Raw genomic sequence first — 9,601 nt, 5'->3', positions numbered from 1 at the left:
CCACTCTCTATATTTTTTATTTTGAAATTTCACATTTGAGATTCATTTCCATGTTTAGGTTGATGTTTATGCTTTGTTTTGCTCACCTTATCAATAATAACTTTCTCAAAGTATTAAATTTCAATGACTATAAACTAAACATCCATAAGTTCAAAATTTATCTTAAGTGTTACATGTTCTTTTATAAGAATGTGTTGCAATGAAGAAAAATTCAAAACTAAGTGATGTAAACACTGTTTTACTAAATCTTACTATTGCATGTACTTTATACTACTACTATGAGTTCTCCTTAGTGATTTATATAAATAGTTTTGTTCATAATGTGTAGAATTCAAGATTTTTATTTTGTGACATATATATGGTAGTCTTAAAATGGTCACACATTGCGACGGATTTGCCACTATATTACGACTATCTCACTTATCACTATTTTGCTACCGATTAGAGACCTGTTTTGCGACGATATTGTGACTGATATCTGAAAACTTTGCGACTAACACCTGATTTAGCTACTCTTTTAAGACTGTTTACCACTCTCTATATTTTTTATTTTGAAATTTCACATTTGAGATTCATTTCCATGTTTAGGTTGATGTTTATGCTTTGTTTTATTCACCTTATCAATAATAATTTTCTTAAAGTATTAAATTTCAATGGCTATAAACTAAAATCCATAAGTTCAAAATTTATCTTAAGTGTTACATGTTCTTTTATGAGAATGTGTTGCAATGAAGAAAAATTCAAAACTAACTGATGTAAACATTGTTTTACTAAATCTTACTATTACATGTACTTTATACTACTACTATGAGTTCTCTTTAGTGAATTATATAAACAGTTTTGTTCATAATGTGTAGAATTCAAATTTTTTATTTTGTGACGTATATATGGTAGTCTTAAAATGGTCACACATTGCGACTGATTTGCCACTATATTACGACTATCTCAATTTCTCACTCTTTTGCTACCAATTAGAGACCTGTTTTGCGACGATATTGTGACTGATATCTGAAGACTTTGCGACTAACACCTGATTTAGCTACTCTTTTAAGACTGTTTACCCACTCTCTATATTTTATATTTTGAAATTTCACATTTGAGATTCATTTACATGTTTAGGTTGATGTTTATGCTTTGTTTTGCTCACCTTATCAATAATAACTTTCTCAAAGTATTAAATTTCAATGACTATAAACTAAACATCCATAAGTTCAAAATTTATCTTAAGTGTTACATGTTCTTTTATGAGTAATACATACACAAAATCTCTATAAAACTCTTGTTTATCAGTGTTTTAAACAAAATATTTGTATTTTCTGTTTCATGTACAAGTGTTACATGTGGTTTCAGTTGAAACTTGTTAGTTATGTAGTATCTTATAAACTAACTTATCAAAACATTGTTTTATCTTTTTAAACTGAGATTTTTATCTTTTTAAACTGAGTATATCTAAAATTATAATCCAACACTTAAATCTTCAAAAAAACATAATCATTGAAAGCCTAAATTATGAACAAAAAAAGACAATTATATAAACAATTATGAATTTGTATTCAAAATTATATACACAACTAAAATAAATATGAAACTAAAATTATTTGGTTTGGGCGGACAAACCCAAAAATTCCAACCATCCCACTATTTTATTTGGTTTTTCCGGTTAATGTGAAATTATTTGGAAAAGAGTTGTGGGTTAATTAATTGTATATTTCTGAATAATTCAAATTGTCATATCTTAAACAATTGCATTCCGATTTTCATATTCTATAAACAAAATCTTCGTTTGGACATTATTATAATATTATGTAAATTGTGACCAGGTGAGGATACGGCATATATTTGTATTATGTAGAGTATGTCATATCTTTATTTCATTAATTAAAAAAATAAGANAAAATCTTTCTATTTGATGAAAGAGTTTTCATGACTTTTGTTATGAAGGAAATGATATAAAATCCTAAACCAATAACACAAAATTTAAATTCATTAACAATCCAAGATTCTTTTGTTTTAATTGAATAACATAAAACTTTTCATGACTTTATAAGACTCTTAATCCAATAACACTAGATTTATCAAGATTTTAGATAACTTTTTACAAATCCACAACCAATAACACCAAATTTTTAAAGATTTTTAAAAAGTCTTGATTGAATAACAACATATTTTACATAACTTTTAAAGTCATTAAAATTCTTTCTGAATCCTAAACCAATAACCCCTTATTTGGTTTTTCCGGTTAATGTGAAATTATTTGGAAAAGAGTTGTGGATTAATTAATTGTATAGTTCTGAATAATTCAAATTGTCATATCTTAAACAATTGCATTCCGATTTTCATATTCTATAAACCAAATCTTCGTTTGGACATTATTATAATATTATGTAAATTGTGACCATATTTGTATACGGCATATTTGTATTATGTAGAGTATGTCATATCTTTATTTCATTAATTAAAAAAATAAGAATCCACGTTTAGTTAAAAACCTAAATGCTCTTCTTCTTCGTTGCTTTACCTTGCAGCGCCGCTGGTAAGAGAAGTTACAGTTTTTTCAGATTTAACCTCAAAACACATATATTTCCATTGATTATACACAGATCTAATCTTAGTTTCAAGTGATTCAACAATTTTTTTAACGATTCTAGTTCATCTGTTATTCGCTTCCTAACCCGAACCGTACGCTTTTCAGGCGCTGTAGAAACTCAGATCTCTTCCTCTTCGATTTAGCTCCGATCTCTACCTCTTCAATGTAGTTCTGATCTCTTCCTCCTCGACTCGCCATGAGTCTCTCCAGCCGACAGGCTGACCACCATCGCGCTAAACCCTCTGATTCTGATCTAACAGGTACTTGTTCCGTCTTTTCTCTTCTCTTTCTCGCGATTTGTCGAGTTCATATTAAGATTTAGACTATCAGATTCATTCTTCATTTCCACTGCTTCTCTCTTAGGTCATACAGATTGGAAGCGTTAAACTCAAGCCACTCAACCGCTCTTCTTTCTCCGCCTCTGTTTTCTCTCCGTCTCTCCGATTCACAAGCTTTTGACAGCGAAAGATTCTCACCGCCGTTTTTTTCGTCGTTGAAGAACATAAACAGATCCGACGCCACGAGACCACCGAGAAGCCTTGGAGGAAGAAGCATAGCAAGCAACAGGAATCGTCGGCAAACGGCATTTGGTTGCGGCGGCTGAGGGCTCACTAGGGTGATTAGAGTTTTTTTTGGTTGATTTTAGCATCCGGTTTAACCGTGATTTAGTGGCCGGTTCAATTCTGTAACAATTATTCAATTCCCGGTTTGGGTGGTTTGTTAATATTAATATATATATTAATTTAAAGAAAAATTGTAACGAAATAATTTAAATCAATATATATATATGAATTTTATTTTTTTATTTTTTTTATTAATTTTTTGTAATATGTCGCAAAAATGTCCCAAACCAGTGATATAATTATGGTCTCAATTTAGTCTCTAATACACGACCATATTATGCTGTCACAAAATGGTCATAAATTTAAGACTATTTTGAGACTTACTCATTTTGCGACCGTTTTTTAACGACCATCAATACTAGTCATTAAATAGTCGTAAAGTAGCTTTTTGCGACTATTTTGTGACGTTTTTGGGAGTAGCAAATGGTGTGTTTTCTTGTAGTGAGTGGAGTCTTTCAAGCCTCTAGCTACATAAATTTTTCCATCAATAACATTAGTAAATGGCCGATTCCGCTCCATCCGCATGCTTGGAGCCTTGTGCCAGGTATGAGACCTGCAGTCTAACATTGAGACCTTAGACGAGGGTGCATTCTCAATGGATGTGCCACCGGCATAAATATTTAAACCAACCGCCACCACATCCTTATAGTCAGTCCACAAGAGGTGGATTGGGAACTGGGGCTGGAACTAAAGTGAAAATCTAAAATTATCTAATGCATACTAAATAAAATCACTTGGTTTTCTTAGATTAAGGGGGGTATATGTTTCTTTTGGTTACAAAGTTTTATAAAGATAAGGAGTATATGAATAAAATTGTTTACACTTAGATTTTAACTTTTAATGTACTGAAAAGTATTTGGTCTAATGATGCAAGCATTACTCTTTTAAAAGAGCGAGAAGTCATGATTCTCTGGGTTTGAGTGCTACGAGGAGCTCATATTTATTTCCTAATCTATACTCCCTCTCACATTGATTGATGTTTTAGAGAATTTTTTTTGTCCCTCAAAGATTGATTTTCTACAATTTTAAATTAATTAAAGTTAATATTTTATAAACTTCAAGAAGTAATCATTGAAAATATTTAAATTTTTGAATTGTTATTGGTCTAAAATTAAATAATATATTTTTAGTGAGAGAAAAAAATATAGTTAAAATCAGTAATCATTGTTTTCTTAAAATGTGTAAAAACTCCTAACATCAAACTATGAGGGACAGAAGGAGTATATAATAGAAATCCGAATAAATGCCACCAAAAGTTGTGTGTTTTTCAATCGTACTTTTTGGATAATTTTCCAAAAAAATCTGTAGAAAATTTAAATTGTGTGTTTTACTAAAAATTGCGATTTTTCATTGTGTGTTTGTAAAGTTGCAACTGTTCATTGTAGAGTTGTGTTTATTCGAATTTTTCTATCTTTTGAAATCTATATATATTTGTCTGTTTGAACTGTTTTCATTTTTTTAGCCATGACACAAAAGTTTCTATCTCAACAGTTTTACAGCTTCTAAATTATTCTCTAGAGTTCATTTATTTAAAAGTACACAAATTCCTCCAATTCTTGATTTAACAAAAGATTTTTGGAATGATGGATCTAATTTACAACTTTTAGTTAATTTTAAATATAAAAAAGTTAATAAAAATACCTAGAGTTTTTTTTTCAAGAGTTAGATGGATTATATAGTGAGTTTTTGAATTTGGTTTTTCAATATGGTAATAAAGATGTCTTCTATTTAAAAGCAGTTTATATGAGTTATTAGGTATAATCAAGTCCAGAAAGTTGCGATTTTTCGTAATACATTTTTGTAATTTTGGTTTTTAATTGTTTTTTTTTTAAATTCAAACGGTTGTTTTTTTATAGTTGTGTCTTTTCACTATATTTTATTTATATGCTTTCATCACAACTTTTCTTTCTAATAGGTGGGTGATGCGTGTCTATTTAAATAGTCATGTCTTTTGAACTCTCTTTATATTTGTTTTTTCATCAGTAACTAACAAGTTTGTTGAAATAAAGATGTCTTCTATTTAAAAGCAGTTTATATGAGTTATTAGGTATAATCAAGTGCAGACAGTTACGATTTTTCGTAGTACATTTTCGTAAAATTATGGTTTTTATTTGTTTTTCTTTTAAATTCAAACGGTTTTTTTTTTTTATAGTTGTGTCTTTTCATTATGTTTTATTTATATGTTTTCATCACAACTTTTCTTTCTAATAGTTCTAATAGACACACCTATTAGAACTAAAATTTACAGTTGCATCTATTTATCGTAACTGTTTGTTAAAAAAAATTGTTTAATATTTAAAATAAAAATAACAATATGAATAAATACGAACAACAGTTTTAACTTTCGTACTATTTTTTTATGAAAAGATTGTTTTTATTTGTTTTTTATAAAACTCAAGCAGTTGTATCTGTTCATTGTAGAGTTGTGTCTTTTCACTATATTTTATTCATATTTTTTATCACAATTTTTCGTTCTAATAGGTGTGTCTATTTAAATAGTAATATCTTTTGAACTTTCTATATATTTGTCTCTTCATCAATAACAAAAAAATCATTGTTCGTTGAAACAAATTTTTCGTTTTATGTTGAATCTAAATAATTTGAATATTAATATCTAGTATTTAACGTTATTCTATAATCTAACTAAAACTTAGAAATGATTATAGTAATTTAGAAATTTAATAAAACTTACTATAGAATTTACAGGTGCATCTATTTATTGTAACTTTTCATTAAAAACTATTTTAATATTTAAATTTTATTTTATTTTGTTTTTAAAGTTGTGTGTTTTAATTTTAATTTTTCTTTGATACAGTTTCACTTATTATTAAATATATTTTTAATTATAATTATTTAATAGAAAATTGCATTTACTCGTTACAACTATTAGTTCAATATTCTCAGTTAGGATCACTTTGTCATAATGATTTTTTTTAATTGTAGTTATTTACCATAATTCTTCATAAAATATTTTATATATTTATAATATTTTAAACAATTTTTTTTGCAAAGTTGCGTCTATTCTACATAATATTTTTTTGTTTTATAAGTTTTCATTTTGATAGTTATATTTTATGTCTTCAAACTATTCTATTACATTCAAATATTTCATAATGTATAATTTTAAATTTTTTTTTTTTTTTTTTAAAATACTTCTCCCGTGACATCGCAGGGGGTCTGAGGTCTAGTATCAATAAAAGTGGAAAGAAGCAAGAGACCACATAATTTTGCAACGTATTGGTTGTGAATCATTACGACTTCGAGAGCCCAATTCTTTTTAACTTCTTCACCAAATCACTAAAACTTCTTTCGTTTTTTTTTTCTTTGTTAAACTCTTTAACTGCAAAATCATTCATCATCAGGCCTTTGAACATATTCAATCAAAACAATGTTTCACAGGCCTTAAAGCAGCACGAAATAAACTAACCATCAAAGATTTAAAAGCGTCGATATCATTCAGCTAAAGAAACGCAAGACTCAATCATCCAATAAAAAGTAATATATATAATACCCACAAATCACTAAAGATTCATCCACTTTTACATCTGTTTTGTATAGCATTCATCAAAGAGTAGCAGCCAGGCCCGGCTCAAGTTGTTGTTGGACATGGTGCAAAAAAAAAAAAAATTTGATGTTTTTAAGGTGTTAATTGAAGATTTCATAAATTTAGAATCATTTTTATCAAAAATATTAAACTTTGAGGGCTCAAAGCCTTCTAAATTTTTTTTTTTAAATGAAACCTGGTGCAAAAGCACCGCTTGCACCGCATCAACGCCGGCACTGGTAGCAGCAAGAACACCCACAAAGTTGTAAGAGCTAGGGACTGTAAGCATATTACCAAACAACTCGATCTTTCCACGAATATCCTGATTCCTGCATCTTCCAAGGGAAATCACCGCACACGAAATCGTATGACTCTTATAACCAGCAGAATGTAATAAAAAGATTAAAAGAAAAAAAGAAAAAAGAAAAAAAAAAAAACACAAGTGAAGTCTTGCAAATAGTATGTCTAAATATATAATTATCACCGGGATCTGATCCAGCCATTTTGGCTTATTGTAGATGTTTAGATGCAAAACAATGTTTGTTCAAAACAAACAAGAACAAAAACTACTTTACCCACTTGTCTCACGAGGCATACATACATCAAACAGTAGCAGAATGAGTTCGTGAACAATAAGTTTAACAAAGAGACAAGCTACAAAGTAAGCAAGTGACTCAAAGATATAAAGCTCCTAAGCCAGCAATTTGAGGATCCAAATTTGAGTTTGTCAATCGTGAAGGAAACTAAGTGGCGGTAGGAATTACAAAGGAATCTTTTTGTTTTTGTTTTTTAATTATGATCCTAAATTGTATTTTATTGTGCAAAATTGGATGAAAAAACCTAATGGATCTAGAATTGTAATAGAAATTTGGGAAAATTGAAAATAAAGAATCACTAAAAAAAAAATTGTCCATATACACCTTTTTTTGAAAATGGTCATTTTTTCCAAAATTGCCCATAGGAATTGAAAAATCCAAATTTAACATGTTTAAAAATGTGAAATATAGGTAAATAAGTAAATATACAATAGTAGAGGTAATATAAATTTTTTCCAAAAAAAAAAAAAATTGTATAAGTGGTTTTTTTGATAGATAAAATTTGATATAAAAAATTTAGAAAACGTTTTCTGCTGTTCTGAAAATTTAAGATGATGCGTTCTAACATTTTGTACATGTTATACTAAATTCAGGAATAGTTTCTGTTCTAAATAGTTTAGGGGCCGAAAATACTGAATTCTACAAAATTCAGAATTTGTATTCTACGATTTGCTCTATGTTCTAAACATTTTAGTATAATCTTTCTACGGTTTACTCTAGCCTCTGAAATCTGTAGAATATGTTTTATTCTTTTTACTCTATCTCTGAGAAAATTAGTTGACATCTACTACGGTAAAGTAGATGGTATACTCTGAAACTTTTAGTGATTGCTAAATATAGAAAGTGAATATTTGGAATAGGAAACTCAATATTTATCTAATAATTAGGTAAAATCGTAATAATTTGTTAAGATTCTGTTCTACGAAATCTAGATATAGTTTTCTAATGATTTTAGAAATTTTTAAAACAACCCTAATAACAACCCTAATCGTTTTCGTTTAGTGGTGTGTTAAACCGTTTTCTCCCAATTCTTTTCACCATTTTCGAGCCATGGCAATGCACATCTATGTTAAGAGTGGAGAGTGGAGATTGTTTGACAATCATGAGTGGAGATTTATTATTGATGAAGACAATCGTGGAAGATTACTAACTTTGGAATCGAGTACAACACATGAAGAATTGAAGATTATGGTTTCAGAAGCCTATGGAGTAGAGCCTAGTATGGTTGATATGGAGCTAAGTTTTTTACCCACAGATCTCACTGCTGATTGTCCTCCTGTCGTTATGATGAATAATAGCCAGGTCACAAATTTTATTTCATACTATAAAAAGAAGAAAACAGTAAATTTGTGTGTGACATTCAAAGGGGGTGTTGAGGATGTTGGGAGCAAAGTCAAATTGGATTTGAATAAAGAACCAGGGGTTTCAAGTGTTGAAGATGGCGATGGTAGACCAAATGAAAACCTAGTTTTATTTGTGGGTATTGATGATGCCAAACATAGGGATGTTTTAGGGAAGAAGACATCCGACAAAAACGCCGGTTATGGTGTTGGAACGTCGTTGAAAGGTGTGAGCGTAAGGAGGGGTCAATATTTCAAAAGCAAAGAAGTGTTACAAGCAACAATGGAGTTGTATGCTATGAGGTACAACTGTGACTATAGGGTTACGAAATCTGATACAGTATTCTGGTGTATACGCTGCATTGAGGATGTTTGCAAATGGAGTCTGCGTGCTGAGTGTTTAAATGGGTCTACGTATTTCAAGATCAACAAGTTTGTGGGGGACCATACTTGTGCTCCTTCGAAGAAGAAGAAATTTTGTAGGACACCTTCAGCTAAAACAATTGGACATCTCATTATGCAGAATTATGAGGGTGTATTGGAAGGGCCTAAACCGAATGATATCATCAATATTATTCGTACAGAGTATGGTTGTGATTTAACTTACTCTCAGGCATGGGAGTCTCGTGAGTATGCAGTGAATGAAGTTAGAGGAATTCCTGAGAAGAGTTATGCTAAAATACCAAAATACTTGTACATGATACAAGAAGCGAATCCGGGTACGTATACAAATTATGAAGTTGATTGCGAGAGTAGATTCAAGTATCTGTTTATGTCTTTTGGTCAGTCAATAAGAGGATTTTACAAGGGAATGAGGAAAGTTATTGTGGTTGATGGAACATTTTTGAAGAACAAATACAAAGGAGTTCTACTAGTTGCTACAGCAGTAGATGGGAACTCTAATTTGTATC

The 9,601-nt window shown here is 29.7% G+C and overlaps 1 long non-coding RNA gene across 1 annotated transcript; it reads left to right on the top strand.

Annotated features, from left to right (window-relative positions):
- On the top strand, positions 2,424 to 3,068 carry LOC104723331. The gene is made up of 3 exons (XR_757323.2): positions 2,424 to 2,533; positions 2,693 to 2,847; positions 2,951 to 3,068. It is a non-coding gene; the product is annotated as an uncharacterized LOC104723331 (long non-coding RNA).

The sequence above is a fragment of the Camelina sativa genome, chromosome 2 (genome assembly GCF_000633955.1).
Source record: "Camelina sativa cultivar DH55 chromosome 2, Cs, whole genome shotgun sequence".
In the NCBI taxonomy this organism is placed as follows: domain Eukaryota; kingdom Viridiplantae; phylum Streptophyta; class Magnoliopsida; order Brassicales; family Brassicaceae; genus Camelina; species Camelina sativa.
Note: the sequence above shows the minus strand (reverse complement) of the source record. Positions and strands in the feature narration are given on the sequence as shown.